General features: G+C 54.3%; 1 long non-coding RNA gene and 1 pseudogene across 1 annotated transcript in view; both read left to right on the top strand.

The window, feature by feature from the left end:
• The window catches only part of LOC146421177 (uncharacterized), a 30,863-nt gene extending 5,589 nt beyond the window's left edge, over positions 1–25,274 (top strand). Inside the window, exon 2 of the long non-coding RNA XR_014848797.1 lies at positions 25,209–25,274. This is a non-coding gene — a long non-coding RNA (uncharacterized LOC146421177). The remainder of the gene's footprint in view (positions 1–25,208) is intronic.
• Positions 1–27,616, top strand: part of LOC146421176 (uncharacterized) — a 125,450-nt pseudogene extending 97,834 nt beyond the window's left edge.
• The last annotated feature ends 342 nt before the right edge of the window (positions 27,617–27,958 follow it).

Here is a 27,958-nt window from a genome sequence, read left to right as displayed (position 1 = left end):
AGGGGCTGTGTGACATCACAGTGTAGTTGTGAGAGGTCACTGGGGAAGTCACTCTGCCCCAGCCCCCCTCACAGTTCCCCCCAGAGAAGTCCAACGCTGCTTGTGCACAGCAGGGTCCCCTGTCCCTCTAGGACCCCCTGGCACTTCAGGGTCAAGGCAGGACCTTGCCCTGACCCCAAGCACTGTCCCACCTGCAGGATCTGCTTCCCATCAGCCTCTTCCTCCTGCAGCCCCAAGCCCAGGTTGGTGCTAAACAAAGGGCGCTGGCTCAGGGTCATCCCCCGGTGGGGGCTGTGCACCCCCTCTGCCCCCTCCCCAAATTCCCTCCTGGGGGCAGCAGGAGCTGGGTCAGGAGCCCTGTGGGGAGGGAAAAGGGGTTGAAATTGGGATGTGGAGGTCACACACGCTCTGGGGGACACACAGGACCCCTGGGGACCCCCACTCACCTTCTCCTGCAGCATCAGGAGGATAAACCCCAACATGGAGCCCCCAAAGCCCAGCAGCACCTTGGGAGGCAGCATCTGGTGGCAGCTTTGGGGGTCTTGGGGGGCATAACTGCCCTAAAACTCTCTACGAGCCCCACAGCCACACCCAGAGCCCTCAAACCACCCCAGAGCACACAGACAGGACCCCCAAACCACTCCCTGCAATATAAATGGGCCCAAAATCCACCAAACACCCTTTCCATCTCCCCCAGTTCACCTACCCAAATTCTCTCCAAGCTACACAGTCCAGCTAGGGCCCCAAAACTCCCTCACAGACACTGCCATACTCCCTCTCAGCACCACAAATGCCCCCAAAAGCCACAAAAACCCCTCCCAAACCCCCAGGATTCCCTAAACGCCCTACCACCCCCCATGGCACTGACCAGGAGAGGCTGGTGGACAGGAACATCCACAGCTGGGAGCAGCTCGGGCACTTCAGCAGTGATTTGGGCACTTTGGGGGGCACACCCCACATGGGGAGACCCAGGCCAGGGACTGGGACAGAAAACCAGAATTCCTGAACAACAGATGGGCTCAGGTGGACACATTCTGCCAGCACAGCTATGAGACTGTTGTCCTGTCCCCCAGCCTGGGCAGCCCCAGAACATCCAAATCCTCATGAATATTCCCCTCAACCCCACATTCACCCCCAAATGCACAGTAAAAGAGTGCAGCTTTAGATCTCTTTGTTTAATTTTTTTATTTTACCTCAGCTTTGGTTGTTCTGACTAGGTGAAGAAGGAAATTATTCAGGTTGGAAAAGACCTCCAAGATCATCCATCATTTCTTGATGCCACCAGAAGAAACAATTACACAGCAGGTAACAATTTTTAAGGTGCAACATTAATAAATCAGCTCTTCCCAATGAATTTCTGATGTCAGTCTTAGTCCCGATGGATGTTCCTGCTCCTGTGTTTGTCCAGGTGGCCACAGGGAATCAGGAGGACATGGAAGCTACCAGCCAGGTGCCTTCCCAACCTGAGTATGTTAGTTTTGCTTAGCCCAGAACATCAGCAAGCTATCTTTAGCATCTAGGAGAAACTTAAACCCTGCAAAAGCTGTTGTGGTAGGCCTGAAGAAGTGGCTGAAGGGTTGGGAGAAAACTTGTGTTCATGAGCTGGTTTTGCTTAGCCCAGTTTTTGCTAGTGGGTGGGGAGGGGCACAAAAATGGTTCCTGTGTGTCCTGTGTGAATGTTCTAGAATTTTCACCATGTCCAGCAGAGCCAATCTCTGATGGCTCTGAAGATGATGGACATGCTGCTGGCCAAGTCTGGGCCAATTAGAGATGTTGGTTACACCTCTGTGATATCATATTTAAGATGAAATCAAAACAATGTGAGCAAGCACTGCTTTTTAGACAGAGGATGAGGAGGAGGTGAGAATATGTGAGGGAAAACAACATGGAGACACCAAGGTCAGTGGAGAAGGTGGGGGAGGAGGTGCTCCAGGCACCAGAGCTGAAAATCCTCTGCTGGCCGTGGTGAGGACCATGGCGAAGCAGGTTGTCCCCCTGCAGCCCATGGGGTCCACGAGGGGTGCAGAGATCCACCCACAGCCCGTGGGGAGGTGCTCACGCTAGAGGAGCAGGTGGATGCCTGGAGGAAGCTGTGATCCAGTGGGAGTCCCAGTGCAGGGAAAGGCCTTGTTCCTTGGGATGGAAACAGCCTGGCCTGGGCTCAGAGCTCTGAACCCTGTGGACAAGAACTCATGGGGCAGCAGATTCCAGCGGCTGCTGCTCGAGAGATTGGACCCACGGCAAAGAAGTTTGCAGAGGACTGTCTCCAGTGGGAGGGACCCATGGCTAAGTAAAGGACTCCTCTCCCTGAACAGCGGAAGAACTTTTGGTCATGGACTGACCAAAAAAACCCATACCCTGCCCACCACAACCCCCTGTGCTATTGGTGGGAAAGAGGGAGGGGGGTGAGCAGAGAAACAGTGTCTTAAGAGCTTATTTTTAGTTCTAATTTGCCTCCTCTGACTCTGTTTAGGGTTAGGTTACCAATAAATCACTTTGCAACTTTAAGTTCTCAGCCTGTTTTACCCTTCAATGCAACCTGTCTGGTTCATTATCTTGACTCATGAGCCCTGTGTGTGTGTGTGTGTGTGTGTGTGTGTTAGGGTTGTTTTTTTCCCCTCCCCTCTGCACAGCTGCAGCAGGGGAGAAAACAGCAGATTTCATAGGTGCCTGGCATTTGGCCAGGGTCAAACCACAACACAGGGTCACTGGCAGTGTGGGTCACCAGGGCTCTTCCCAGTGTGGGTCCTCCAATGGGGGATGAATACAGGGCAGTGCATGAAGCTCTTCCCCCCCTCGGGGGACTCACAGGGCTTCCCTTACTGATGCCTCTGTTGGTGTTTGGTCAAGTTAGAGCTCTCGGTGAAGCCTTTCCCACACTCGGGACACTCATATGGTCTCTCCCCTGTGTGGATCCTCTGGTGGATGATCAGGCTGGAGTTCTGGCTGAAGCTCTTTCCACATTCCCCACACTCATAGGGCCTCTCTCCAGTGTGGATGCGCCGGTGGGTGATGAGGGTGGACTTCTGTTTGAAGCCCTTCTTGCACTCAGGGCAGCGGAAGGGCCTCTCCTCTGTGTGAATCCGTTGGTGCATGAGGAGATTGGAGCTGCTCTGAAACCTCTACCCACACTCAGAACACTCATAGGGCCTCTCCCCACTGTGGATCCTCCTGTGATAGACCAGGGTGGAGCTCCGGCTGAAGCTCTTCCCACATTCCCCACACTCATAGGGCCTCTCCCCAGTGTGGATCATCTTGTGATGGATCAGGGTGGAGCTCCGACTGAAGCTTTTCCCACATTCCACACACTCATAGGGCTTCTCCCCTGTGTGGATCCGCTGGTGGTCCATAAGCTGGGAGATCTTTCTGAAGCTCTTCCCACATTCCCCACACTCGTAGGGCTTCTTGGTCTCATGAAGCTTCTCAGGAATCTCCAGCTCTGAACTCTGGCTGGAGCTCTTGCCAACTTCCTGGCACAGGGTGGGTCTTTGCTCTTCAGAGCACCCTGGGCTGGGTTTGCAGCCCCTCCTTGTGCAGCATCTCTGGGGCTTTTCCTGGTTGGATTCCTGGGTCATGGAGCTGCTCAAAATGGCCTCTTCCATGAGGTTCTGCCGTAAGGACTTGTCCTCCCTGGTCTCTCTCCTCAGCTCATTGTCTGGGGGAGGAAGGACAAGGAGAGGATTTGGGATTTGCCTCCATGCCAGAGGGAAGGGGAAGGAGATCCCCCAATCCATCCCTACCAGGACAGAGTCAGCAGCAGGGCTGTCCTGCAGCCAGGGGCGATGCTGGGCTGGGAGATGGGGGAGAAGAGAGCAGGAAAGGGGCAGTGACTTCCTCCTCACCTGCCTGGCTGTCCTGGAGCATCTTCCTCTTCCTCACAGCTTCCTTCTCCATCTGGCCAAGTTTTGGGAATCAGAAATCCTCGTTTGGGTAAAAAAAAGGTGTGAGTGCCTTGGGTTGGGGGTTCCTCCTGCCCAAGTCTATTTCTAAAAGTCACCGGATGTTTTGTGTCTATAAATTCCTCCTAAAATAAGAATGAGTTCAGAAAAAGCCTCCCAGGAGTTCCCCCTTTCCAGTCTCCTGTCTCTGGGGTTCTGGGGTTTCCCATTCTCGAAGCTGCTGGGGCTGCCATGGGTCCTGGGGATCCCCTTCTCCTGGGTCCTGATTAGGGATGCTGTGGGGTTTCAGTGCTCCCAGGGGTCCCTTCTTCCCTGATTGTGCTTTGGCTCCAAGGGCTCCTAGGGTCCCCTTCTTCAGGCTCCCCCCACTCCAGGCACTCGGGGCTTCCCCCTCTCCCCATTGCCCCTTTCAGTGTCACAGTGTCCCAGCCCTGCCTCATCTCCAGCCTCCCCCACCCCTCCAGGCTGCCAGGGGTCCCCTAGCTCTGGTATTGCCCCTCTCTGCTCTCTCCACTTGAGGGGTGCTGCAGACACAGTGGGTGGTGAAATCTCATGGTTCTGCTCCTCCTCCTTTTCCTGCTCCTCCTCCTCTCTCCCTCCTCTTCCTCCCGCTCCTCCTCTGCTCCCATCCCAGAACCCCATTCCCCACCCTCCTCTGCCCCACGGCTGCTGCAGCACTGGCTGCTGGGTGGGGGGAACCCCCCGATCAGCCCCAGGGATGGACAGGGGGCTTGGGGACCCCCAGTGCAGATCCACCTCCCCCAGAGCCCCAGGGAATTGCTGCGGGGATCCAGTGCTGGGGGACAGGGCTGGAGCCCCATGGAACTGCCCTGCTTCCATGCCAACCCCACCTTTCCCTCCCCTCTCCTCCCCTTTCCCATCCTTCTCCCAATCCACAGACCCCTCCCAAGTCAACTGGGGTGTCCCACCCCCCTCCCGCTCTCTTTGGGGGTCCCAGCCCCCTCTTTTCCCTTGCTCTTCTGCCCTTGCACCATCATTCCCTCAATCCCAACCCCCCTCTCCCCTATGACTGGTTTTGGGGGTTCTAGGCCCTTCCTGCCCACTCTGGGGATCCCAATCCCCATCTCGCTCCATTTGGGCTCCCGGCTTGGGCATCCCCCACCTCCCCCCTCCCCAAATTCCGCTCCCGGGGGCACTGGGGGCGAGGGGGGGCGCAGGTGGGGTCCAGAGGTGCCGGAGCCACGTGTTCACCCACTGCCAGTGCCACCCTCGAAGGATCAGGGTTACCCCAAAACTCCCTCACAGGTGCTGGATACCCCACAAGCCCGTAAGGACTGGGGTCCCCCCAGCTTCATCACCCCCAACCTTCGGCTGCCTCATCCCAGGCCCCATCCCACCCATCCCCCTCCCACAGACTTCATCCCACACCCCAATCCACATCCAACCCTTCCCAGGCCTCATCCCATCCCATCCCATCCCATCCCATCCCATCCCATCCCATCCCATCCCATCCCATCCCTCCCAGCAGACGCCGCCGGGATCCCCTAAAAGTCCCACGTGCTGGGGACTCCCCCATATTTCCCCAAGGGGCATTTGGAGTCTCACATTTGGAGTCCTGCAAGATCCAAAAATCCGCCCCCTCCCCATTGCCCCTCCCCCCCAAAAAACCCCTACCGGGCAGCCAACAAAAATATTTGGAGTTAGGTGCTGCAGTCCTACAATGTCCAAAAATCCCCCCCTCCCAAAAACAACCCCAGGCATCACCCAAGATATTTGGGCTGAGCTCCCCCTGCCCGCTCACCTGTGGGATGTCCCGGGGGGGCGATGCTCCCGGGCCGAGGGTTGCAGACACAAAGAACAATAACTCCTGCTCTGTACCTTTGGGTGCTCAGTGTGTCTGCTGGGAGCCTCCTCAAGGGCCTTCAGCCTCTGCTCAGCCCATGGACAGCAGCAGCAGCACCTTTGCAGGGCCCAGCAGGGCTCTTGCCAGCTGCCCTTGCCCACCTGCACACAGAGCCTCCCCCAGGCAGGGCCCTGCAGACAGGCAGGTTTCTGTAGGGCCGGGCGAGTGCACAGAGGGTGGGATGGGCTCTGTGAGCACTGACAGGGACAAGGCTCCTCTCAGGAGGAACATGTGCAGCACAGGGAGATGATGAGGGAAGGAGAGGGAGCTGAACAGAGCAGTGCTGTGGGCAGGAGGGCACTGTTGGTGTGTGGGAGGTGCCGTGCACAGCTGGGCACAGGGAACACTGTCCTGAGTGCCAGGCTGTCCCTGCCCTGCCCTCTCAGGCACAGCACCACAACATCTTCTCTTGTTTCTGCATTCCTCTGATACTGTCACTGTTATCTGGTGCTCTCAGGGAGGCTCTGGGCTTTGCAGCAGCTGAGGCGGGCACTGCCCTTGGGATTCCTCCCAGGCAGCTGTGTCCATGGGAATGGGGTGTCCAAGCTTCCCTGTGACCTGTGGGGCTGTGGGCAAAGCAGTCCATGGGAAAGGGGAAGGAGCTGAGCCTCCCTCCCTGAGATGCCATCATGAGCACACCTGGGGATCTCCTTGCTGTGTCCTTCCAAGCTCTGAGCTTCCCCCCTGGGTGCAAATCTGTGCCAGAGCCTCTCAGAGTTCCCTGAATGTCCCACGGGGAAGTGCAGAGATGCCACAAGTGAGGAAATGCTGTTGGGTTTGCCAAGGGAACAGTGAGTGTCCTTGGCAGAAGGAGGGGCTGAGACCTTGCTGAGAGACCTTTGGAGAGGGTGAGACATTCAGTGATCCCTCTGCTCTCAGCAGGGTGACAGGGGAGTGTGATTGTGCTGTGATTGCATTAAAGGTGCAAACCCAGGGCAGTTGGGAATAAGCCCATCCAGCCCCTCACCTTGCCCTGAGCCACAGGGAATCCCTTTGCCTCTCACATCTCTCAGTGGCAAACTCTGAGTACAGCAGAAATGCTGGGGATTTCTGACCTCAGAGAACCAGGAATGATGTATGGGTAGGAAAACATTCCTTAAAACTCCCTCCTGCTATCCTGTGGAACTGTGAGTGAAAATGCTACCAAGCCTTTCTGCATTAGGAGGGATTCCCCTGACAAATTCTGAATATTCAGCCTTGTCCCTCTGCCCCATGGCCACAATCCCAGGGCAGCAGGGCAGGGATGGCTCCTCGAGAGCCCCACGCACAGGCCTGGCTGCTCATGGCACACTCAGACAGCACAAGTGGAGCTCAGGCAGGGACCTGGATGAAGGTTTTCCCAGAGAAGGAACAAGGGTGGATGAGTCCCAGCGGGACAGTCTGCAGGGAATGGCACAGCTTTGGCTCAAAGCAGCCTCTCCTGACTTGTCACTGTCCTTTTCTCCATCAACAGGTCCCCATGGCCAGACACAGCAAATGTCCAACAGCAGCTCCATCAGCCACTTCCTCCTCCTGGCATTCACAGACACGTGGCAGCTGCAGCTCCTGCACTTCTGCCTCTTGCTGGGCATCTCCCTGGCTGCCCTCCTGGCCAACAGTCTCATCATCAGCGCCGTAGCCTGCAGCCACCACCTGCACACCCCATGTTCTTCTTCCTGCTCAACCTGGCCCTCACTGACGTGGGCTCCATCTGCTCCACTGTCCCCAAAGCCATGCACAATTCCCTCTGGGACACCAGGGACATCTCCTATGTAGGATGTGCTGCCCAACTGTTTATGTTTGGTTTTTCATTTCAGCACAGTATTATCTCCTCACCATCATGTGCTACGACTGCTCTGTGTCCATCTGCAAACCCCTGCACTATGGGACCTTCCTGGGCAGCAGAGCTTGTGCCCACATGGCAGCAGCTGCCTGGGCCAGTGGCTTTCTCACTGCTCTGCTGCACACAGCCAATACATTTTCCCTGCCCCTGTGCCAGGGCAATGCCCTGGGCCAGTTCTTCTGTGAAGTGCCCCAGATCCTCAAGCTCTCCTGTGCACACTCCAGCCTCAGGGAACTTTGGCTCATGGTCATTACTGCTTGGACACAAACATCTTCTGGCTGTTTTGTGTTCATTGTTTTCTCCTATGTGCAGATGTTCAGGGCTGTGCTGAGGATGTCCTCTGAGCAGGGACAGCACAAAGCCTTTTCCACATGCCTCCCTCACCTGGCCATGGTCTCCCTGGTTATCAGCACTGCCATATTTGCCTACCTGAAGCCCTCCTTCCATCTCTCCTCATCCCTGGATCTGGTGGTATCAGTTCTGTACTCGGTGTTTCCTCCAGCACTGAACCCCCTCACCTCCAGCCTGAGGAACCAGGAGCTCAAGAAAGCTCTCAGAGGACTGATTTCTGGACACTTTTCAGCTATCACAGACTGCCTGTTTTCCTCTCTCACTGGGTCCTGGTGCACATCATGACAGGCCAAGTCTCTCCTCATTTATATTTTTTCTGCTTCTGATGGTGTTGCCTTCAAAGCATTAGTATTATTCATTCTCTCCAATTTAATTATACCTTCATCTTTTGTAACTCAGAGACTTCATGTAATTGAGGAGTCTCACATTGTATTTGAGTGAAATAAATGAACCTGTAACAACGTCTCCCCTGTCCCCATGTCAGGCTCTGGTGGAACATCCTCTGGGGGAGGCTGTGGCACTGGGGGGCAGGGGGGACCTGGGGGGACAGGGGACCCTGCTGTGCACAAGCAGCGTTGGACTTGTCTGGGGGAACTGTGAGGGGGGCTGGGGCAGAGTGACCTCCCCAGTGATGTCACACAGCCCCCTGTGATGTCACACAGACACCCTGTGTTGTCATAGCCCACTCTGTGATGTCACAGGCAACTCTGTGATTTCGCACAGCCTTCACTATGGTCACATAAAGCTGTCCTGTGATATCACAGCACATTCGATGATGTCACATCACCACCCTGTGGTATCACACAGTCTACTCTCTGACCTCACAGCCTGCTGTATGATGACATTCAGCCACACCCTGATGTCACAGTCTGCTCTTTGATGTCACACAACCAACCAGTGATTCCACACCCTTTTCTATGACGTCACATACCACACCCTGCTCTAGGATGTCACAGCCTGCTCTGTGGTGTCACAAGCCAGTCAGTAATGTCACACAGCCAACTCTGTGATGCCATACAGCCACTCAATGATGTTGCACAGTTCACTCTGTTGCTGCACAGCCTGCTCTGATGTCATACAGCAACCTGGCAATGTAACAGCCCGCTCTGTGATGTCACACATTCTCCTCTATGATCCTGTAGCTGCTCCATGACCTCACACAACCAATTCTGTGATGTCATAGCCCAATCTGTGACCTCACAGAACCCAGTCTGTGATGTCACACAGCTCCTTTCTGACATCACAGCTGCTCTGTGGCTCTCTGACACAGCCCCAGAGGTGCCCATGGCTATGACACAGCCCCCTCTGGGCCATGGCACAGCCCCTGCCAATGCTGAGCACCTGTGAGCTCTGGGTGTGCCCTGCTGGTGTCCCTGAGATGGCCTGGCAGTGCCCCAGCCCTGCGGGGCTGTGCACAGGAGCTGCTCCTGGGCAGAGCTGTCTCTCTGCAGCGCTGCCGCTTGCCAGGAGCTCCTCTGTGCCAGGAGCCCAGCCCAGCTCAGCAGCACAGCAACAGCACAGGGACTTTCTCAGCCTCAGATCCTTCCTTGTCAAGGAAGTTTCCTGACATATTGTACCCAATTACAAGTTGATGGTATAATTAATTTGCTCTACTTTGGCACCAAGGGCTGTGAGGAGACTCCTTGTCCTGAGGCCCTGGGGCCTCCTGGCACAGCCCCAGCAAGGCTGGGCACTGTCACCCCCTTGTCCTGCCCTCAGCATCCCCACCTCACATCCCAGTGCCCCAGCAGAGCCCTGAGCAAGGCAGGAGGGACAGGATCTGCCTTCCCCAGGGCTGGGGCTCAGGCCTTGGCCTTTCTGCTGCCTCCACCCAGCCCAGGCTTTGCTCAGCATCTGAGCTGCCTGCACAGAGCCTTTGCCTCCCTGCATTCCTGGCCTCAGGGATTTGCTGGAAGGAGTCCTGGGGAGCCTTTGGCAGGAATGGCCCTGGGGGGCTTCTTAATGCTCCTAGAGACTGCAGGTTTTCCAAAGGACTTTGGGTTTTGCTTTTGCCTTGGAGTCTCTGAGAGGTTTGTGCAATCCTGGCCTCCAATTCTCTCCTCCAAGGAGTCCATGAAGAGCCTGTGTTGGGGATGAACCTCAGTGGGAGCCACGAATGCTTCGAGACACTTTGGGTTTTTCCACTGACTCTGACTCCTGGAAAGGTTTGTGCAATCGCCTCTCAGGCCCTGAGGTTCAAGGGCTCAGCTCCAAATGCACCACTGGGCTCATTAGGATCAAGCAATTCCTAACAAACCATGGCTCTCCCTTCATTTACCTCTGATATAATGCAGTTCATTAGCAAGTTTTTTTTATGGTTTTGGAGAAATATTTCAAAGGGCTTCTAATAAATCTACATTCCTGTTTTAAAGGGTGTATTTTTCCCTTTAGAGAAGAGGTGAATGCAGCATTCTGTGATTGATACTGATCCAGGGTGTCTCCTAAGGAGGTCTGGCCTGGTCAGAGAAGCTGTGCCTTGAGGTCTGACCCAGTGTGGTCTCTCTTGCTCCCCATTCCCAAACCCCATCCTGTCTCTCCTCACTTACTTGTGGACTGCTTTCCTTGGAGAACTGGCTGCACACAGGCAAACAGAGGTTTTCCCTTTTTTTTTTTTTTTTGTAAGCAGTTTAAATCTCCTAAGTTTCCCCATTGAAAACAGACACCCTCCTCCAGTGTGTCCCAAGTCCAAACTGCCACCAAGAAGGTTCCCCTTCCCAAAGGCAGAACCATGCAAGGAATGTTTTAGACCTTTGGACTTCTTGGTTCCACAAGACCTTTCTGTGTCCCAATGATCCCTTGGTTCCATGAGGTTCCATAGTGTCCCAATGGATATTTGGTTCCATAGGGCCCCACAGTATCATAATGCCCTTTTTAAATCCATGAGCCCTTGCTCTGTCACATGGACTTTTGGTTCCATGAGGTTCTGTACTCTCAGCAATGGTCTCCTTAGTTCCAAAGTGTCACCATGGACCCTTGGTTCCATGGAGCTCTGCTGTGTAACAAGGCTCTCCTGGATTCCATGAGGAATACAAAAGCTTTGCATAAACAATGAGCAAGACCATGGCCTCCTTGGATCTGCACTGTCACAATGGACAGCTGGTTCCATGAGGTCCCATACTGTCACAATGGATATTTGGTTCCACAGGGTGCCACAGTGTCACCATGGTCTCCTTGGTTCCACGAGGCCCTGCAGTGTCACAGTGGCTCCCAGGTTCCATGAGGCTCCACAGTGTCACAAGGGTTTCCTTGGATCCATGTGCCCCAAAGTGCCACAGTGGTCTCCCTCCTGCAGCAACCAGCAGCCAAACCCACTACCAGGGCCAAATGCCTGGGAAGAAGGAGAAAGGGAGGCACTTTTGGAGTGATGGTTTTTGTCTTGCCAGGTCACAGTGACATGGGATGTGGCCCTGCTGTCCTGGAGATGGCTGAACACAGCCTGCCCATGGGAAGGGGAAAAGACAACAACCTCTGTCCATGGAACTACAGCAGCAGAGAGGTCAGGCCCCAGAAGGCTGGGTCGAAAAGACTGTCACCAGCACAGGAAACACCAATGTAGGACATTTTCTTGAAAGTTGACATTTTAGGGCATTCTTTTATACACGGATGCAGCACCAAATACCAAGATTGACAGTTTCAGCTTTCTGTATGCCCTGAGAACAGCTGGAATCTTTTCAGCAGTGTGTGCTGTTCCATCCCTTGCTTAGGGTGAGGATGTTGGATCTTTCAGCAGGCTCTGCTCTCCTGGGGTCTGATCTTCCCAGGCAGGCTCCAAAAGCAGAATAAAACAGCAGCGCAAGGCACAGCACAAAGGAAGCACCGGGCTGATCCCATTAAAAGTGCCCTGCAGGGACATTTCACGGCTGGCCCTCAGCAGCCCGGGCTGCAAACAAAGCCCGCTCGGGCCGAGCACAAGATCCCCACAGAGCCCTGAGCAACAGCTGGAGCCCAGCAGGGCCTTGGAGGAGGCAGGGCGAGCCCCGGGCCGGGTTCCAAAGGGGCTGCGGGGCTGGGGGCGATGGCGCCGAGTGCCCTGCCCGTGTGTGGCCTGGGCTCTGCGGCGCCACGGGGACACAGCCCGGGGCCGGGGCTCGGTCCTGCTGCCCCCAGGGCGCTGCCGAGGGCTCCCTGCCTGCCGGGGCCGGGGCGGCGCTGAGGGAGCGGCGCCGCCATTGCTGCCGCCATTGCTCAGGGGCGCTGAGGGGAGCGCGGCTCCCGCCAGCCCTGCTCGGCTGTGAGGGGAGAGAGAGAATAAGGAGAGAGAGAATAAAGTCAGACATTGCTGCTAAAGAAAGTCCGTGCAGTTCCGCATGCCTTCGGACACCGGCCCGAATGGCTGTGCTCGGTGTATGAACATCGCCACTCGGCTGCCCCAGAGCAGAAATCCCCTGGGGAGATAACCGGGACCGGTCGTGTGAGATGGGACGCCAAACACTCGGGGTTTGGTGTCTTTGGGATAAAGAAACTATTTTTTTAGTCTCTTTGGGATAGAAAATTTCTTGTGATTGCATTAGTCTGTTGTACATGGGGTTCAAAAGGCATAATAAATATTAAAAAGAAATTATTATAAATAGCTGTGTTTAAAAAGGCATTAAGACTTAGGAGTAACATGTCGACTGACAAAAGATTCAATAAGAAAAATGCTTTACTATAAAAATCTTTCTTCTGCAGTTTTATCAGTGGTTCTTGGATTTTCAACTTCTGAATTTTTTGTTTCCTCTGATTTGCTTTATTTTGCAAACATGTAATTAAAATGAGCAACATCTGGAATTAATCAGCAATTGGATACAAAGCTTCAGAATCACTGTGGAAGTACCAGAGGATTCACGTGTTTTAGACGTGTGTGTACATGTGTACATAAAAGCATCGCTCCTTTGCAAGACTGCATTACAACACAGAAGTAATAAAATCAGATTTACTCCTGTTTTCACAAGATTCCTATGAATCTACACCAAAGTGCAGTGAGTGATAGGAGACAGATTAAGTGCGGTTCTAAGTAATCTATTTTTACTCAAATTTCCTGAGTCCTTACACTGCTTTGAAGTGCCAACCTGCAGGTGTGACACACCTGATGTCCCTGTAGTCTCTGCTCTGGGCTGGAGCACTGCAGGGCATCTCCACCAACAACAAATCCTTTTCACACTGCCTGAGTCTCCTTTGGTATGGTAAAGAAGGAGATGAGAATTCCTGCCTTCTCTCTGGATTGCATAAGCCATCAAATTTCCCTCCTGGTGTTCCCAAAGAGAGGAATGTTGGCCCATGGACCCTCTGCTGTTGGATATTGGGCAAGGGAGGAGGAAGACACTTGGTTGTCCCTGCAGAGAGAAGAAATGCATGAACATGCAGTCCCAAATCCTGATTTGGCATTTGTCATCCCTCAGTGATTCCTGTTTGGTTTTGGAAAGCAAAAAGGAGGAGAGGGTCTAGAAAAGGAAGAATCCTGCTGTACTCCCTGACAGGAGGTTGTAGCCAGGTGGGGGTCAGGCTCTGCTCCCAGACATGAAGTGACAGGACAAGAGGAAAGGGCATCAAGCTGTGCCAGAGGAGGTTCAGGTTGGCCAGGAAAGGGTGGTCAGGTCTTGGAAGTGTCAGGAAAATTAATCCACAAACACCAGAGGTTTATGTCCAGAAAGGAGACAGAGGAGTCCTGTAACTTTATTCATTAATAAAGGGAGAGGTCATGGGCATTTCCCATGGGGTCTCTCAAATTGCTAGAGGACACAGCCTCTTTTTATCCTGATTTCCTGATCACAGTTCCCTCTCTCTTTCCCCATTGGCTGAGGTACTCGAGAGGTACAGACTTTCCTAATTGCCTAATACACATCCTCTTCTAAAATACATTCCCCCAGCCTTCTTTTCCTTATGTCTCTGTTCTTTTAGTTAAATCCAGGGATTTAAGACAGTCTTGTTAGTCTTGGGTAAGTCAACCAGAGGAATTCTTATGGAATTCCTTCATTGTTTCTTCTCTCTCTCAGTATCTTGCTTTACCTATCAGCAGGCCCAGTTTGTTTATAAAGACACTCCCTTCTCATTCCTTTCAGTAAGAAATATATATAATTAATACATTGAAATATGAATTGAATACTAATAAAAAAGCATAAATTACATTATTTTTAAAATATATTTTGGGATGTCAGTCCTGGGTGGGCAATGTCAGACATGGTGAGGTTGGGGATGAGGAGCAGGTTGTCCAAACAGGGTCAGCCCACAAGAGATTCATTCTTCTACATGCCCAGACCTCCTAAGGAGACATTCAGCATCAAGGTCATTTGGGGAATGCTTCTATCACCTCTTTATTGAACTGAAAAATAAAAAAATACTCACTTGATTAAAAATAAAATTCATGAGGTGCACTTTGAAATCCCCCTCCATAACAGCACTCCAAACAGACTCCAATGAGCTGCACAAGCCCCAGCCCTGCTTTCAGGGAGGTCGCCCAGCACAAAGCCAGCCATGGCACCCTGAAGGTGCCCACTGCACTCTCTAGTATCCATGCCCCAGGAATGCCAGGAATGCCCTTGGTCCAGAGGGCTTTGCTCATGGCCCCTCTCGGGCTCAAAGCTGCTGCTCTTCTTGCTCATTCTTGCCTAAAGCCACAGAGCTCAGCCTCCCCCCACCAACAGGACAAAGGTTCAATAGCCAGGCAGTGGAGCGCACGGCCTAAGGCTGAGGGGCTGGGGCCCAGTCTGGAGGACAGGGAGGGCACACGCCCAGCCCCACAACTCCTGGGCCCACAGCTCTGAAAGGCCAGGACCAGGGATACATGCCTGATTTGGGGGTCCCTCCAGCCATGTGCTGAGGGAGATGCCTTGGGGAAGCACTGGAGCAGCTGGGTGGCAGGAACAAAGCGGCTGCCTGGGGGCTGCTTCTGGCCTCTGACCCCCAGTTCCTCAGGGCTTCCCAGCACCCCATACCCTCAGGAGCCTCCTGTCCCCAACCCCCTCACACATCCCCCTCCTGCCTTCCCACTGCCTTGTCCCATCAGGGTCTCCACAGCACCTCATTCCTTCCCAGCCTCCCACTGCCCTGTCCCCTCAGGGTCTGCCCCAGCCCGGCCATCCTGCCTGGCAGCGGCACAGCCCCGCTGGAGCTCCAGAGGAGCTGCAGCAAGAGGCACCTCGGAGCCCTCGGCAATCCAGCCGGCAGCACACGGGCAGGACACAGCTGGTGCTTCCTGGCTGGCAGAGGGCTTGTGGCCATCTCCAGGCACAGTCTCACAGGGATCCCCACAGCTCCAGCCTCTGCCCACCTGCTCTGGCGCAAGCATTAAGGCTTCAGCAGAACCACCAAAGGCCAAGGGGCTTCTGGCCACTTTCCCTTCCACACTGCACACCCAGGGAACCTGCTGAGCACAAGCACCCTTTTTCCCCTCTTCCTCTATGCCCTGCCGACACTGGGTACTGAAAGAAAGATCCTGGGAGTCTGTGTATTAGAACACATTCTATATTTACATACTAAAACCCAAAGAAAATGCTTAAAGAAAAGAATAGTTCCCCGCAGGCTCAGGTGACCCCAGCAGATGGAGCAGACAGATCAGCTCTCCACAAAGCTCCAGCAGCACAGGCAGCAACAGCCCCACAGACGAGGCCGTGTCTGCCATGCCGTGTGGAGTCGATCGCGCAGCTTCCGGAACATGGAGAAGGGAGATCCCTCTAGTGCTTTCATTATGTAGAGTGTCTGCAGAGCCAGGTTTGAGACGGCAGGGCTGATGTCATTTGTCATGTGTTCAAGGGCTGAAACAGAGAGGAAGAGAGCCACGGTCAGAGCCTGGATCTGCAGGGACCCAAGGAGACCCTCCTGCCCGGGCAATCCCAGCCAACTCTTGCCATGGCCAGGACAGAGCAGGGACCAAGGAGATCAGCCAGAAGGTGCTGGCCACGAATCCCTCACGTGCCCCTGAAATCTCCCTGTGCTCTGCCCAGGACGCCCCTCGTCCACACAGGGAGCAGGGCCCTCCGCAGCCGGGGCAGGAATTGCAGCTCCCTGCCCAGGGATTGCAGCTCCCCCTGAAAAGCCCTGCTGACGCCTCGCTGCCCTCACTCACCTAGGCAGACGAACCGGAACTGTCCTGACTGCCCCCTCAAGCGCCGCCCGGCCATCCCTGGGAACACAGAGCCTGTCACAGCCCCAGCGGCACAGCTCCCCCACAGCGGCGCCGCCAGCCCTGTGGCCGCACGGCCTCCTGCGCCGGCAGGGCTCAGCCCGGGCCCTTGCCGCATCCTGCCGCCCGAGGAAGGGCAGGGCTGCGAGAGGAGGGCGGCAGCAGCCCCGAGGGCAGGCGGGGCTCCACAGCCCCGGGCCGGATGGCGCTGGCGGGGCAGCAGGCGGGGCTGGGGCCGAGCTGCGGCGGGGCGGGGCGGGGAGGGAGCCCGGGCTCGTGGCTCACCGAGGAACCTGATGGCTGCCTCTCGCAGGGGCTCCTGTGGGCTGTGCAGGTACGGCACGGCCTGGTGCAGGTGCTTGACCCTTCGGCTCAAGTCCTCTGCCAGCTGGAGAGAGAGAGTGCCAGGAGGGAATGTTTGGTGTGAGCTCTGCCCCTTGGCCGGGCTCTCCCTGCAGCCAGCCCTGGCCTCCCCTGCTCGCACAGCCCAGAGGTGCGGCCAGCAGCCGCTGGCACCGGGCTTTGGAGGGGGCAGAGGGCCGGGTGCTGCCCGGGGAGCCTCTGTGCCACCCCACTGCACAGCCCAGCTGGGCTGGAGCTCCATCGGCACCCGGCTCGGGGCCAGAGCAGCTTGGAGAGGAGCCCACATGGCCTCTGGGTGCAGCAGTGGGCAGGGGCACAGCTGCCAGCCCCACATCCAAACACATGAGATTCACATCACATCCACAAAGTGGATTCATCCTGGACAAGGCAAAATCTTCAGGCAAACACTGAAATTCACCTGTGATTTTTATGCTAAAAAGCAACCTTGTGGCTCAGGCCATATTCTGCAGGTGCAACTGTTCTGTGAACACACAGAGCTCATTGAAATGGCACGGCCTGATGGGCACAACACACAGTTTTAAAAATCTGTGATATTCTATCACCGTCCCAGTTTGGCTTCATTCAAAGACAGAGGGGAGCTCACCTAACACTGACCACTTGTCAGCCAAAATTTTTTGCCTTACACTTGCACCTCAGCAGAAAGGCTGTCTGGAAAATGCCCAGGAGACAACCAAATCAGAAGAAAGGAGAGGAAAAGCAGACCGAGAATTCTTTTGCATTCAAGGTTCCTTTCCCTAGTCAACCTGACACTTTTCTACCTGATTCTCACTTGACATCTACCCATGACACAGCACTGCCAAAAAAATACTTCAGTCACGTGGCAGGAGCTGTTGGAAAAGCAAGGGTAGAAGTTCTTTCCCTACCTGATGGGCTGTAGGCTGGCAAGTGCTGCTCTGAAAATGTGCAGCTGCTGCTCTCCGGAAGGGCCCTGGAAACGCTCGGGTGGTCAATGCGAACCAGGCGAACCATGAGCTCAGGGTGGCGTTTTAGGTCCATGCAGACCAGTGGAATGCTGAGACGCTTGAGCTGGAATTTGCGTCTGATTGATTCCTCCCATGACTCCCCCTGATGTCCAGAGGTGCGAAACACTTTCTTGGCAGGTGCTGGGGAAGCCTCAGAGTCTTGAGCACCTGCATGTTGTCGCCTGGAAGGGCCTGGAGGCAGCTCTGCATCCTCAGGTGAGGCAGCGCTGAGGTCCTGGCATGAGGGAGCTGAGTAGCAATGAGTGAAGAAGGAAGCAAAGGGAAGACTGGGTCACTATTGCTCCTGGGCTTCGTTTCCCTTGGCAGCAACTGTGCTTCTATCAGCAAAGCAAAAAGCACAGATCCTCCCAAGCACGTCGAGGAAGAAAACAATCCCCACATGTTCTGCGGCTTTGCAACAACCAGTTCCTTGTCTGTTTAGCTCTTGCCTATTCGTTTAACTGCCTGGGAAAACTGTCCCCTGGCAGTTCCTCGGCCAGAGGCAATTACCAGAATCCCAACTGCCAGGTCTCTCCCCCTCTGCTCCAAAGGGACAGGAGGCTCCCTGCAGCTGGGCCTGGCCACCATCGAGCCCTCGGCACTCACACGCACTCACGGAGAGCTCCCCAAGCGTGCCCGTGGCCGGGCAAGGAGCAGCGGCAGCCACGGCGCGGGACTGGGCCAGCTGCAGGCCGAGCGGGCCAGGCTGCTGTGAGCGCAGCCCCGGCGGGACTGTCCCGCAGCCCCCGGCAGCCCGGGGGGCACGGCACGGCACGGCACGGCACGGCACGGCACGGCACGGCACGGCACAGGTGCCTTGCCCAAGCACAGACAGCCCCTGGGCCAGCCGGGGCAGCTGCGCTGAGCAGCCCCAGCACGGGCAGTGCCCATGGCCAAAGCCCGCGCCACCCTCGCTGCCAGCCCGGCTTACCGGCACCGCGGAGCTGCTGCAAGCGGCTGCGCTGGCGGCTGCGCACCTCCTTGCTGCACCTCCTTGGCGCACCTCCTCGGCTGGCCTTGCTCCGGCGCTCGATGCGGAGCAGGAGGTCGGGGCGGTCGCGGCGAAAGATTGGATTCCTGAAGTGGAGCCAGCTGCCGCCCTCGCTCGCCACCTTGTGGAAGCCGTACAGGTGGAGCTGTCGCACGAAGCTGCTGAAGTGCGTGGCTTTGAAGGTGCCCGGGGCCGCCGCCGCCCCCTCGCCGCCCAGCCCGCGGGCGCCGGCCGGGCTGAGCAGCTCCCGCTCGAAGAGCGAGCGCTCGACGAGCAGCCCCCGGGCCAGGCTGTCCCAGCGCACGGAGCGGACGCGGGGGCTGTTCACCAGGTGCCACAGCTTGGCGGGGAAGGTGCGGGCGCTGAGCCCCGAGGGCAGAGGGGGCTGCTGCATGGCGGCGCCGCTCACCGACTGGGGCAACAACGCCTCAGCGCAACGGCCGCGGCGCGGGCCGGACTTGGCGGGGACGAGCGACGAGCGACACGAGCCAGAGAGGCACAGCGCGGGCACAGCGCGGGCACAGCGCGGCCGTTTCGCTCCCGGGGCGCTGGCCGGGCTCGGCGGGGCGGGCAAAGCCCCTTGCGAGGCTGCTGGCAGCAGTGGCGACCTCTCTCCCCGTGCTGCATCTCATCCCCGGGTCACCTCTGGTGACAGAAGGAAAGGACATTGCTCTGTCTTGCCTGCCGAAAGGATAAAGAGGAGACACTTGAAGACATTCTTTTTGCCTCTTTCCCAGCCAGCTGGCTGGTTCTTTCTCCTCATCCCTGCCTGTCAGCAAGGGGCAGCAGTTTTGTCAGCATGCTCATCAAAGCTGAACTGCTGCCCCTAGGATGGATGTTGCTTTAGCCAAGGGATGAATGGCTTCCAGTTGGAGTCAGCTCACGCTGGTGTCTCCACAAGAGGCTGTGCCTTTTGCTTTCCTCAGGAATCATTTCTTGTCTTCCTGTCTTCCCCCATCTGGGGAGAGTAACAGTGAAAACCCCTCCTGCAGCCAAGTCTAGTCAATGCAGACTGCTCACAGAGTACATCTTGCAATGGAAAGAGACTCCTCTGAGTTGGTGTTGGGAGGTGGAGGGGGAAGGTTTGTCCTGTGCTCACTTGAAGTCTTGTTGGGCAGCTGTTTTGCTCTGGCAGATAGACACCAGGGATGTATATCCAAGCCTTGCAGGTTCATTCATGAGCTTCCTGAGAGACCAAGGAGACTGAGGGATTGTTCTGTGAGGGCAGAAATTTCCATCTGGGAACTTTTTCAGATGCTTCAAAAATTTTTTACTTTCCTTCCCAAATATTGCCAAAATGTTTTGCTTCCAGAGAATCTTTTCCTTCTCTTTGGTGAACTTCCCTCTGCTGCCCTCCCAAATCTGGCCATTTCCCAGGATTCCTCCCCAAACTCAGGAGTATCCCATGGCCTTCCCTCTCCAGCTGGAACAGAAGGAAGCCCAGAGTTTGCTGTTGTGAGAGAGGAGTTTCTCTTTCTGTCTCACTTTCCATTTGGGGTAGCTTTGTGTGCATTCTTTGATCAAGGAAGGTTTAAACTTGGAAGGAGTTGTGTTTCAAACTGCTCCATCCTCAGGGTCTTCTGTGGATATCCTTGGACAAAAGGGCTCTTGGTGTGAGCTCCCAGTGTCCAGGTTAAGGAAGGAGGTTGATATTTCAGGGTTGTTGCTGCTGAAAACATTTGTTTTCCTCTAGGAGCAAGGAGCTGGGAGTGGATACTTTTCTCACCTGCCTGCAGAAGAGGAAGTTGGAAAGTGGCAATTTTGTTTGAGGAGGTGGCCATGGGGAGTGTTCTCCCAGAGATGGGCTGGCAGAGAGGCAGCAGGGGAGATTTCAGACAGGAGCAGCAGCCCCTGCCTGGGTCATGCTGCAGGGAACCCCAGGAGGGAGGTGTGAGAAGGTTTGTTTCTTTTTGTGCACATCAGCAATTTTCTCCGATTTCAAAAGAAAAGGTGGGAAGACTCTCAGGTCTTGTGCTCACCTGGCAGTGCATTTGATATGATGGTGGGTGGGAGACACAGATGCAGACACCAGCTGAGGTAATAATGTCATTTACTATAATGCAAAAATTAAAAAAAAATCAGAAATGGATAAGGTAAGCAATGCACCTCATCATTACTACATGAAGTTGCCTCTAGTGATGAAGGAAGACATCACCAGATACCCAAATCCTTTCCCCTCATCCAGACCTGCACATCAGCTGGGGGAAGCTGTCCCAGCAAAGCCCTGCAGAGCCACGGCTGTACCTGGGAAATGCTGCAGTGCCTCCACCTTTGCTGGCCACGAGGCTTCCGAGTGCACTGTGAGAGCAGCCTGGCTGTGATAGTGCTGAACGACCAACCTGACAGAACTTGTAGTGTGGGGACATCTGACTTCACTCTCCTCTTGGTTTTCTCCCCTTGAGAGAGGAGGGGTAAAAAACCTCAAGGAGAAAAACCTCAAGGTTCCTCAAGGAGGAACCAAGGGAGTTGTTTTGGATCCTTCAGCCCCATACAAGGCCAGATGTGGCCTTGTCTGGATTATTCTGAATGTGGAAAGGTAAATACCTGTTTCAGCAGTGAGTAGATACCTAGATCATAATGCTACTAATATTTGGTTAATGAGCAGATATATATATATATATATATATATATCAATCATTCTGTAAACTCACCCATGCCAGTTCTCAGAAGCATTTTCTTCCTCAAGAGAAAGAAATATTGCAGGCTCTGAACTGTTGTGTCCCTGTGGAAAACAGTGATCTTTGGGGTTTTTTTCCTTCTGGTTTTCTTCCAAGGTGTCAAGGTTTGAGATTTTGTTAAGATCATTGGTTTCCTAAATTGTATTATTCAGCCTAGCTTATAGGTACCTTTCTTAACTTGCATTTTAGCTATTTTCATCGTTTTTGCAAGCATTTACCCCATAATTGCATTTTAGCTGTTATAGTTTTGCAATTAAGCCTTTTTTTGTGTATGTATGTCAATCTGTTCTAGGTTTGTATGTTTGTTATTTTCTGCCTCTAATAAATGGTATTTTAAATCATATTAGACTAATTGGCCAAATATTGGTCCACCAAGGGACCGAGTCTTGGGGTGCTGCTACCCTGATCTGTTGCCAGAAGCCTGGCAATCCATTATTTCCCATGATTTGGCCAATCCAGGATTTCCCATGATTTCCCACGATTTGGCCAATCCATGATTTTGTCAATTCATGATTTTTCATGATTTCCCAATATTTGGCCATTCCATGATTTCCCACAATTTGACCAATCCATGATTTCCCAGGATTTCCCTTTATTTGGTCAATTCTTGATTTCCCATGATTTCCTATGATTTGGTCAATCCACAGTTTCCCACGATTTCCCATGATTTCCCACGATTTGACCAATCTGTAATTTCCCATGATTTGTTCAATCCATGATTTGCCAGGATTTCCCATTATTTGGCCATCCCATGATTTCCCACGATTTGGGATTCGATTGTATTTAACTGTATACATTTAACTTGTGTTAGTTTAAATTTAAGTGGCATTAAATATTATTTAATTGCAATAACTTTAAATTGTATGAATTTAAAGAATTCAGGTTGCATTCATTTGTCTTTACTTGCATTAGTTTTAAATGGTATGAATTTAAACTTGTATTGTGTTAAACTGTATTTTATTGTATGAATTTGAGTTGCATTAGTTTAAATGGCATTGTCAAAAAATTAGTTACAATTAGTTAAAATTAGTTCAAATTATTGTCAAAAAATTAGTTCCATTAGTTTAAATGGAACAGCCAAAAATTCCCGGGAGAAACAAGAAAATTTCAAAGGAAACCAAATTGCCAGGAGAAAAAAACCGAATTTCCAGGAGAAAAAAAGTAATTTAGAGGAAAAAAATCCCAATTCCCCCAGGAATGGCCCCTTGGATCCTCTGGAGTTTCGTCTCCATCCCTTGGCTTTATCGAAATCGGTCGAAATCCGCTTCTTCCGGGCGTTTCCAGGTGTTTTCCAGGTGTTTTCCAGATGTTTTCCAGATGTTTTCCCTTCCCGAACACCCCGCTGACAGAGCCCGCCACGCCGCCGTAAAGCGCGGCGCCGCCGCGTCGCAACCCCTCCCGCCACACCGCCGTAAAGCACAGCGGCGGCGCCATTCCCGGCATTCCCCGCGCCGCCCTCAGCCGCCGCCGCTCCGGTGAGTCCCGGGATTGGGAGGGGCGGGGGGATCGCAGCGGGACCGGGATGGGCCGGGAGAGCCCCGGGAGAGCCCCGGGAGAGCCCCGGGAGAGCCCCGGGAGGGGCCGGGATCGCCCTGAGCCGCCGTGCCGCCCGCAGGTCCCGGATCGCCCCGCGCCCGGCAGAGGAAATGGTGAGGGAATGGCTGCTCCCCCCCATCGGCGGGAATGGAACAGGCCGGGCCTGGGACACCCCCCCCACCTCCCAGTGCTCCCAGTGCATCCCAGTGACCTCCCAGTGCATCCCAGTGAGCTCCCAGTGCATCCCAGTGACCTCCCAGTGCATCCCAGTGACCTCCCAGTGCATCCCAGTGAGCTCCCAGTGCATCCCAGTTCATCCCAGTGACCTCCCAGTGCATCCCAGTTACCTCCCAGTGCATCCCAGTGACCTCCCAGTGCATCCCAGTTACCTCCCAGTGCATCCCAGTGCATCCCAGTGACCTCCCAGTGCATCCCAGTGCTCCCAGTAAGCCCCTAGTGCCCTCTCAGTAACTTCCCAGTCCCTCCCAGTGCCTCCAAACCTCTTTCCAGTACATCCCAGTTGCTACCAGTACCCTCCCAGTCACTTCCCAGTATATTCCAGTGCCCTTCCAGTAACCTCCCAGTATATCCCAGTATCATCTGTCACCTCCCAGTAACTTCCCAGTCCCTCCTAGTGTATCCCAGCCCCCTCCCAGTACATCCCAGTCCACTCCCAGTAGCTCCCAGTGCCCACCAGTAACTGCCCAGTCCCTCCCAGTCCATCCCAGTAACCTCTGAGTCCTTCCCAATATCCCCCAGTGCTGACCAGTAACTTCCCAGGACATCCCAGTTCCTTCCCAGTGCCCCCAATGCCCACAAACCAATTCCCAGTCCTTCCCAGTCACATCCCAGTAACCTCCCAGTCCTTCCCAGTCCATCCCAATGCTTCCCAGTCCCTCCCAGTCACATCCCAGTAACATCCCAGACCTTCCCAGTGTCCTCCCAGTGCACACCACTAACTGCCCAGTCCCTCCCAGTTTATCCCAATCCCCTCCCAGTTCCCACAAACCATTTCCCAGTACATCCCAGTTGCCACCAGTGCCCTCCCAGTCGCATCCCAGTGCTCCCAGTAACCTCCCAGTCTACTCCCAGTAGCTCCCAGTGCCCACCAGTAACTGCCCAGTAACTTCCCAGTTCCCTTCCAGTCCATCCCAGTCCCTCCCAATTTATCCCAGTCCCCTCCCAGTTCCTTCCCAGTCCCTCTCAATCTCCTCCAAGTACATCCCAGTTCATCCCAATGCCTCCCAGTGCCAACCAGTAACTGCCCAGTAACTTCCCAGTCACTCCTAGTTTATCCCAATCCCCTCCCAGTCACATCCCAGTTCCCTCCCAGTACATCCCAGTCCACTCACAGTAGCTCCCAGTGCCGACCAGTAACTGCCCAGTAAGTTCCCAGTTCTTTCCCAGTCTCTCCCAGTTTATCCCAGTTTGTCCCAATCCCCTCCCAGTCTCTCCCAGTTTATCCCAGTCCTTCTCAGTACCCACCAGTAACTGCCCAGTAACTTCCCAGTGCTCCCAGTTTATCCTAACTCCCTCCCAGTTTATCCCAGTTCCCTCCCAGTGCATCCCAGTTCCTCCCAGTCCTCACAAATCCCTTCCCAGTTCACCCCAGTGCTCCCAGTCCATCCCAGTTCTCTCCCAGTGGTTCCCAGTGCCCACCAGTAACTTCCCACTCCATCCCAGTCCCTCCCAGTGCCCTCAAACCCCTTCCCAGTCCATCCCAGTTGCCACCAGTGCCTTTCCAGTAACCTCCCAGTATATCCCAGTGTCATCCCAGTCCCTTCCAGTGCTCACAAACCATTTCCCAGTACATCCCAGTTGCCACCAGTCCCTCCCAGTGTCTCCAAGTAACATCCCAGTGCTCCCAGTATCCCCCAGCACCCCCCCAGTTCGTCCCAGTGGCTCCCAGTGCCCACCAGTAACTGCCCAGGAACTTCCCAGTCCATCCCAGTTTATTCCAATCCCATCCCAGTTCTCCCCCAGTGCCCACCAGTAACTTGCCAGTCCCTCCCAGTGCCAGCCAGTAACTGCCTAGTAATTTCCCAGTCCCTCCCAGTACATCCCAGTCCATTCCCAGTATCGTCCCAATGCCAATGAATAACTTCCCAGGACATCCCAGTTCCTTCCCAGTATCCACAAACCAATTCCCAGTAACTAAAATCCTTGGAACTGGGATCTTACTGGGCAATTACTGGTGTGCACTGGGAGCAATGGGAGTGGACTGGGAGGTTACTGGAATGGACTGGGAAGTCCCTGGGAGGGAACTGGGATTTGCTGTGGCTATAGTGGTTCATACTGGTTTATACTTCTTTGAACTGGTCTATACTGGTTTCTACTGGTTCTACTGGCAGGGGGTGTCACCCACCCAGGTGTTTTTCCAGATTTAAACTGGTATTTACTGTTTTATACTGGTTTATACAGGGTAGACCAGATGCCCTAAACTCCCCATTCACTTTAACAGGCAGACCTGGTGTTGTGATCCAAATATTAAGGTTCTTTGGAAATAGCTCTGCCTGAATTAAGGTGCAAACGAGACCATATGCCAGTCAATAGTATGAGTTTTATTTGATCATAAATAAGAGAGAGAGAGTGAAGAAGAGAGAAAAGAGAAGTAGGAAGAGAGGTGGGGGGGACAGAAAGAGGGTGACAGAGACAGAATAAAGAAAATATCACCATCCATGGATCCCAACACTGTTGCATTGATCCTCTCCAGCTGCTCTTCTCGGTGGTGATGGTCCCCCGAAAGCACAGAATGCCATGGGTTAATATGGACTCAGGCCAGGTGGCAATGTCCAGGCATGTCCCCCCGGGGCAGGGGGCAGTCTCTAGCAGCAGACTCTGCTTGCATCACGTGCACTCCTGTGGTGCAACGCCTAGCATTTGGGGGTCTGTGATGGATTGTGACTCCCCTCAGCTGTCTCTCACGTGAAAGTCCCGTGGATGTGGCTTGTGGGGTTGGGGGTTCCACAGCTGGACAGTTTGTGTAACGGAGGATGTGTGTTTATTGCCTCTGACCAGAGGTTACACCATGCACCCCCAACCTCCTCCACCTCGGCTGGAGGTGAGCTGTGCTCACAGAAACCTGGCTTCTGTGAGCTGTGCTCTGCCCTCACTCCAAACTCAGCCAGGGATGATTCTCAGAGCAGCTGGTGGCTTTGGCCTTTGTGGATGCATTCCTTTCCCTCAGCCTGAGATGACTGAACAATAGGTTTCTCTTTATCTAATCTCAGCAGTTTGACTTTCAGTCCAAAGTCCCAGTCAGGTATCTTCAGGGAGGCTTCTTTAATTGTAGCTTCTTTATACAGTTTTTGTTATAATGAGCAAAACTTTATATCAATGTTTGAGGCATGAACTATTTCAGTCTCTGACAAATGGGGACCCCCAGAGGGGGGACCACCAAGAGCCCTGGCAGCCTTGAGAGAGAGATGGGAGAGAGGATCCCTGGGACCCCCAAAACCCCAGGCTTCCCTAAGCAGGACTGCAGAGAGAGGAGACCCCTAGAGTGGGGAATTGGGCAAGGGGGAGCCCCTGGGATTCCTGGGACCCCTGGCAGTCTGAGGAGAGTGGGGATGCTGGAGAGTGGGGACCCCCAGTATACATGGGACCCCTGCAGCCCTGACAGTGGGGAGGCCCAGAACCCCAAAGTGGACAGACCAGTGATGGGGAACTGCTAGGAGTGTTTTTTGGTGCTGAATCTTTGTGATCTGGAGGATTTTATGGACCTCAGATGCCCAATGCCTTCAAGACATGCAATCGGAAAGGGTAACCTTCAAACACAATCTAAAATAAGTAACCCCTTGTTTTCCCCTCAACCAGGATTTCCCATTCTTAGACCTTGTCCAGATGGAGGAGGAAGCTGCAAGGAAGAGGAAGATGCCTCAGGACAGCCAGGCAGGTGACGAGGCAGTCACTGCCCCTTTCCTGCTCTCTTCTCCTCCATCTCCCAGCCCAGCATCGCCCCTGGCTGCAGGACAACCCTGCTGCTGACTCTGTCCTGGTAGGGATGGATTGGGGGGATCTCCTTCCCCTTCCCTCTGGCGTGGAGGCAAATCCCAAATTCTCTCCTTGTTCTTTCTTCCCCAGACAATGAACTGAGGAGAGAGACCAGGGAGGAGAAATCATTGCAGCAGAACTTCATGGAAGAGGCCATTTTGAGCAGCTCCATGACCCAGGAATCCAACCAGGAGGAAAAGCCCCAGAGATGCTGCACAAGGAGGGGCTGCAAACCCAGCCCAGGGTGCTCTGAAGAGCAAAGACCCACCCTGTGCCAGGAAGGCAATCAGAGCTTCATCCGGAGTTCGGAGCTGGAGATTCCTGAGAAGCTTCATGAGACCGAGAAGCCCTACGAGTGTGGGGAATGTGGGAAGAGCTTCAGAACGATCTCCCAGCTTATGGTCCACCATCGGATTCACACAGGGGAGAAGCCCTATGAGTGTGGGCAATGTGGGAAGAGCTTTAGCCAGAGCTCCACCTTGATATATCACAAGAGGATCCACACAGGGGAGAAGCCCTATGAGTGTGGGGAATGTGGGAAGAGCTTCAGCCGGAGCTCCACCCTGATCTGTCACAAGAGGATCCACACCGGGGAGAGACCCTATGAGTGTCCCAAGTGTGGGAAGAGGTTTCAGACCAGCTCAGATCTCCTCCTCCATGAGCGGATTCACACGGAGGAGAGGCCCTTCCGCTGCCCTGACTGCAGGAAAGGCTTCAAGCTCAACTCCGCCCTCGTCAGGCACCAGCGCATCCACACCGGGGAGAGACCCTATGAGTGTGGGGAGTGTGGCAAGAGCTTCAGCCAGAGCTCCAGCCTGATCATCCATCAGAGGATCCACACAGGGGAGAGGCCCTGTGAGTGTCCCGAGTGTGGCAAAGGCTTCACCCAGAGCTCTCACTTGACCAGACACCAACGGAGCCACCAGTAAGAGAAGCCCTGCACAAGCCCCAACTGCAGGAAGAGCTTTGTCTTCTGCTTCAGCCTTGTTACCTAAAGCCTCATGGTTTTACTGCTATTTGGGAGGGGTGTTTGGTGTTCGGGAGCTATTCTGGATGATTTGGTGGTTGGGGTATTTGGTACAGTTTCTTTCTCCATTTTTGTTTGAAAAGCCTGGAGGGTTCATCCATTACCTCAAAACTACTCAATTCCATGGGAAAGTACTCAATCTTACCCCAAAATGGCTCAATCCCTGCCCAAAATGACTCAATTCCGCAGTCTCTCAGGGTGGGATGGCATAGGAAGGGGATTGGGCAGAGTGGGATGCAGTTCCAGAGGGGTGAAATGGGCATTGGGTGGGGCAGGATGGGTGGGATGGGCATTGGGTGGACTGCCGGAAATAGGGCTTGGGAAGGGGGTCTTGATGTCCAGGAGGGGTGAGA

Source organism: Lichenostomus cassidix, unplaced genomic scaffold (assembly GCF_008360975.1).
Source record: "Lichenostomus cassidix isolate B80296 unplaced genomic scaffold, HeHo_3.0 HiC_scaffold_43, whole genome shotgun sequence".
Taxonomy (NCBI): Eukaryota; Metazoa; Chordata; class Aves; order Passeriformes; family Meliphagidae; genus Lichenostomus; species Lichenostomus cassidix.
This window is presented reverse-complemented; position numbering and strand designations above follow the sequence as displayed.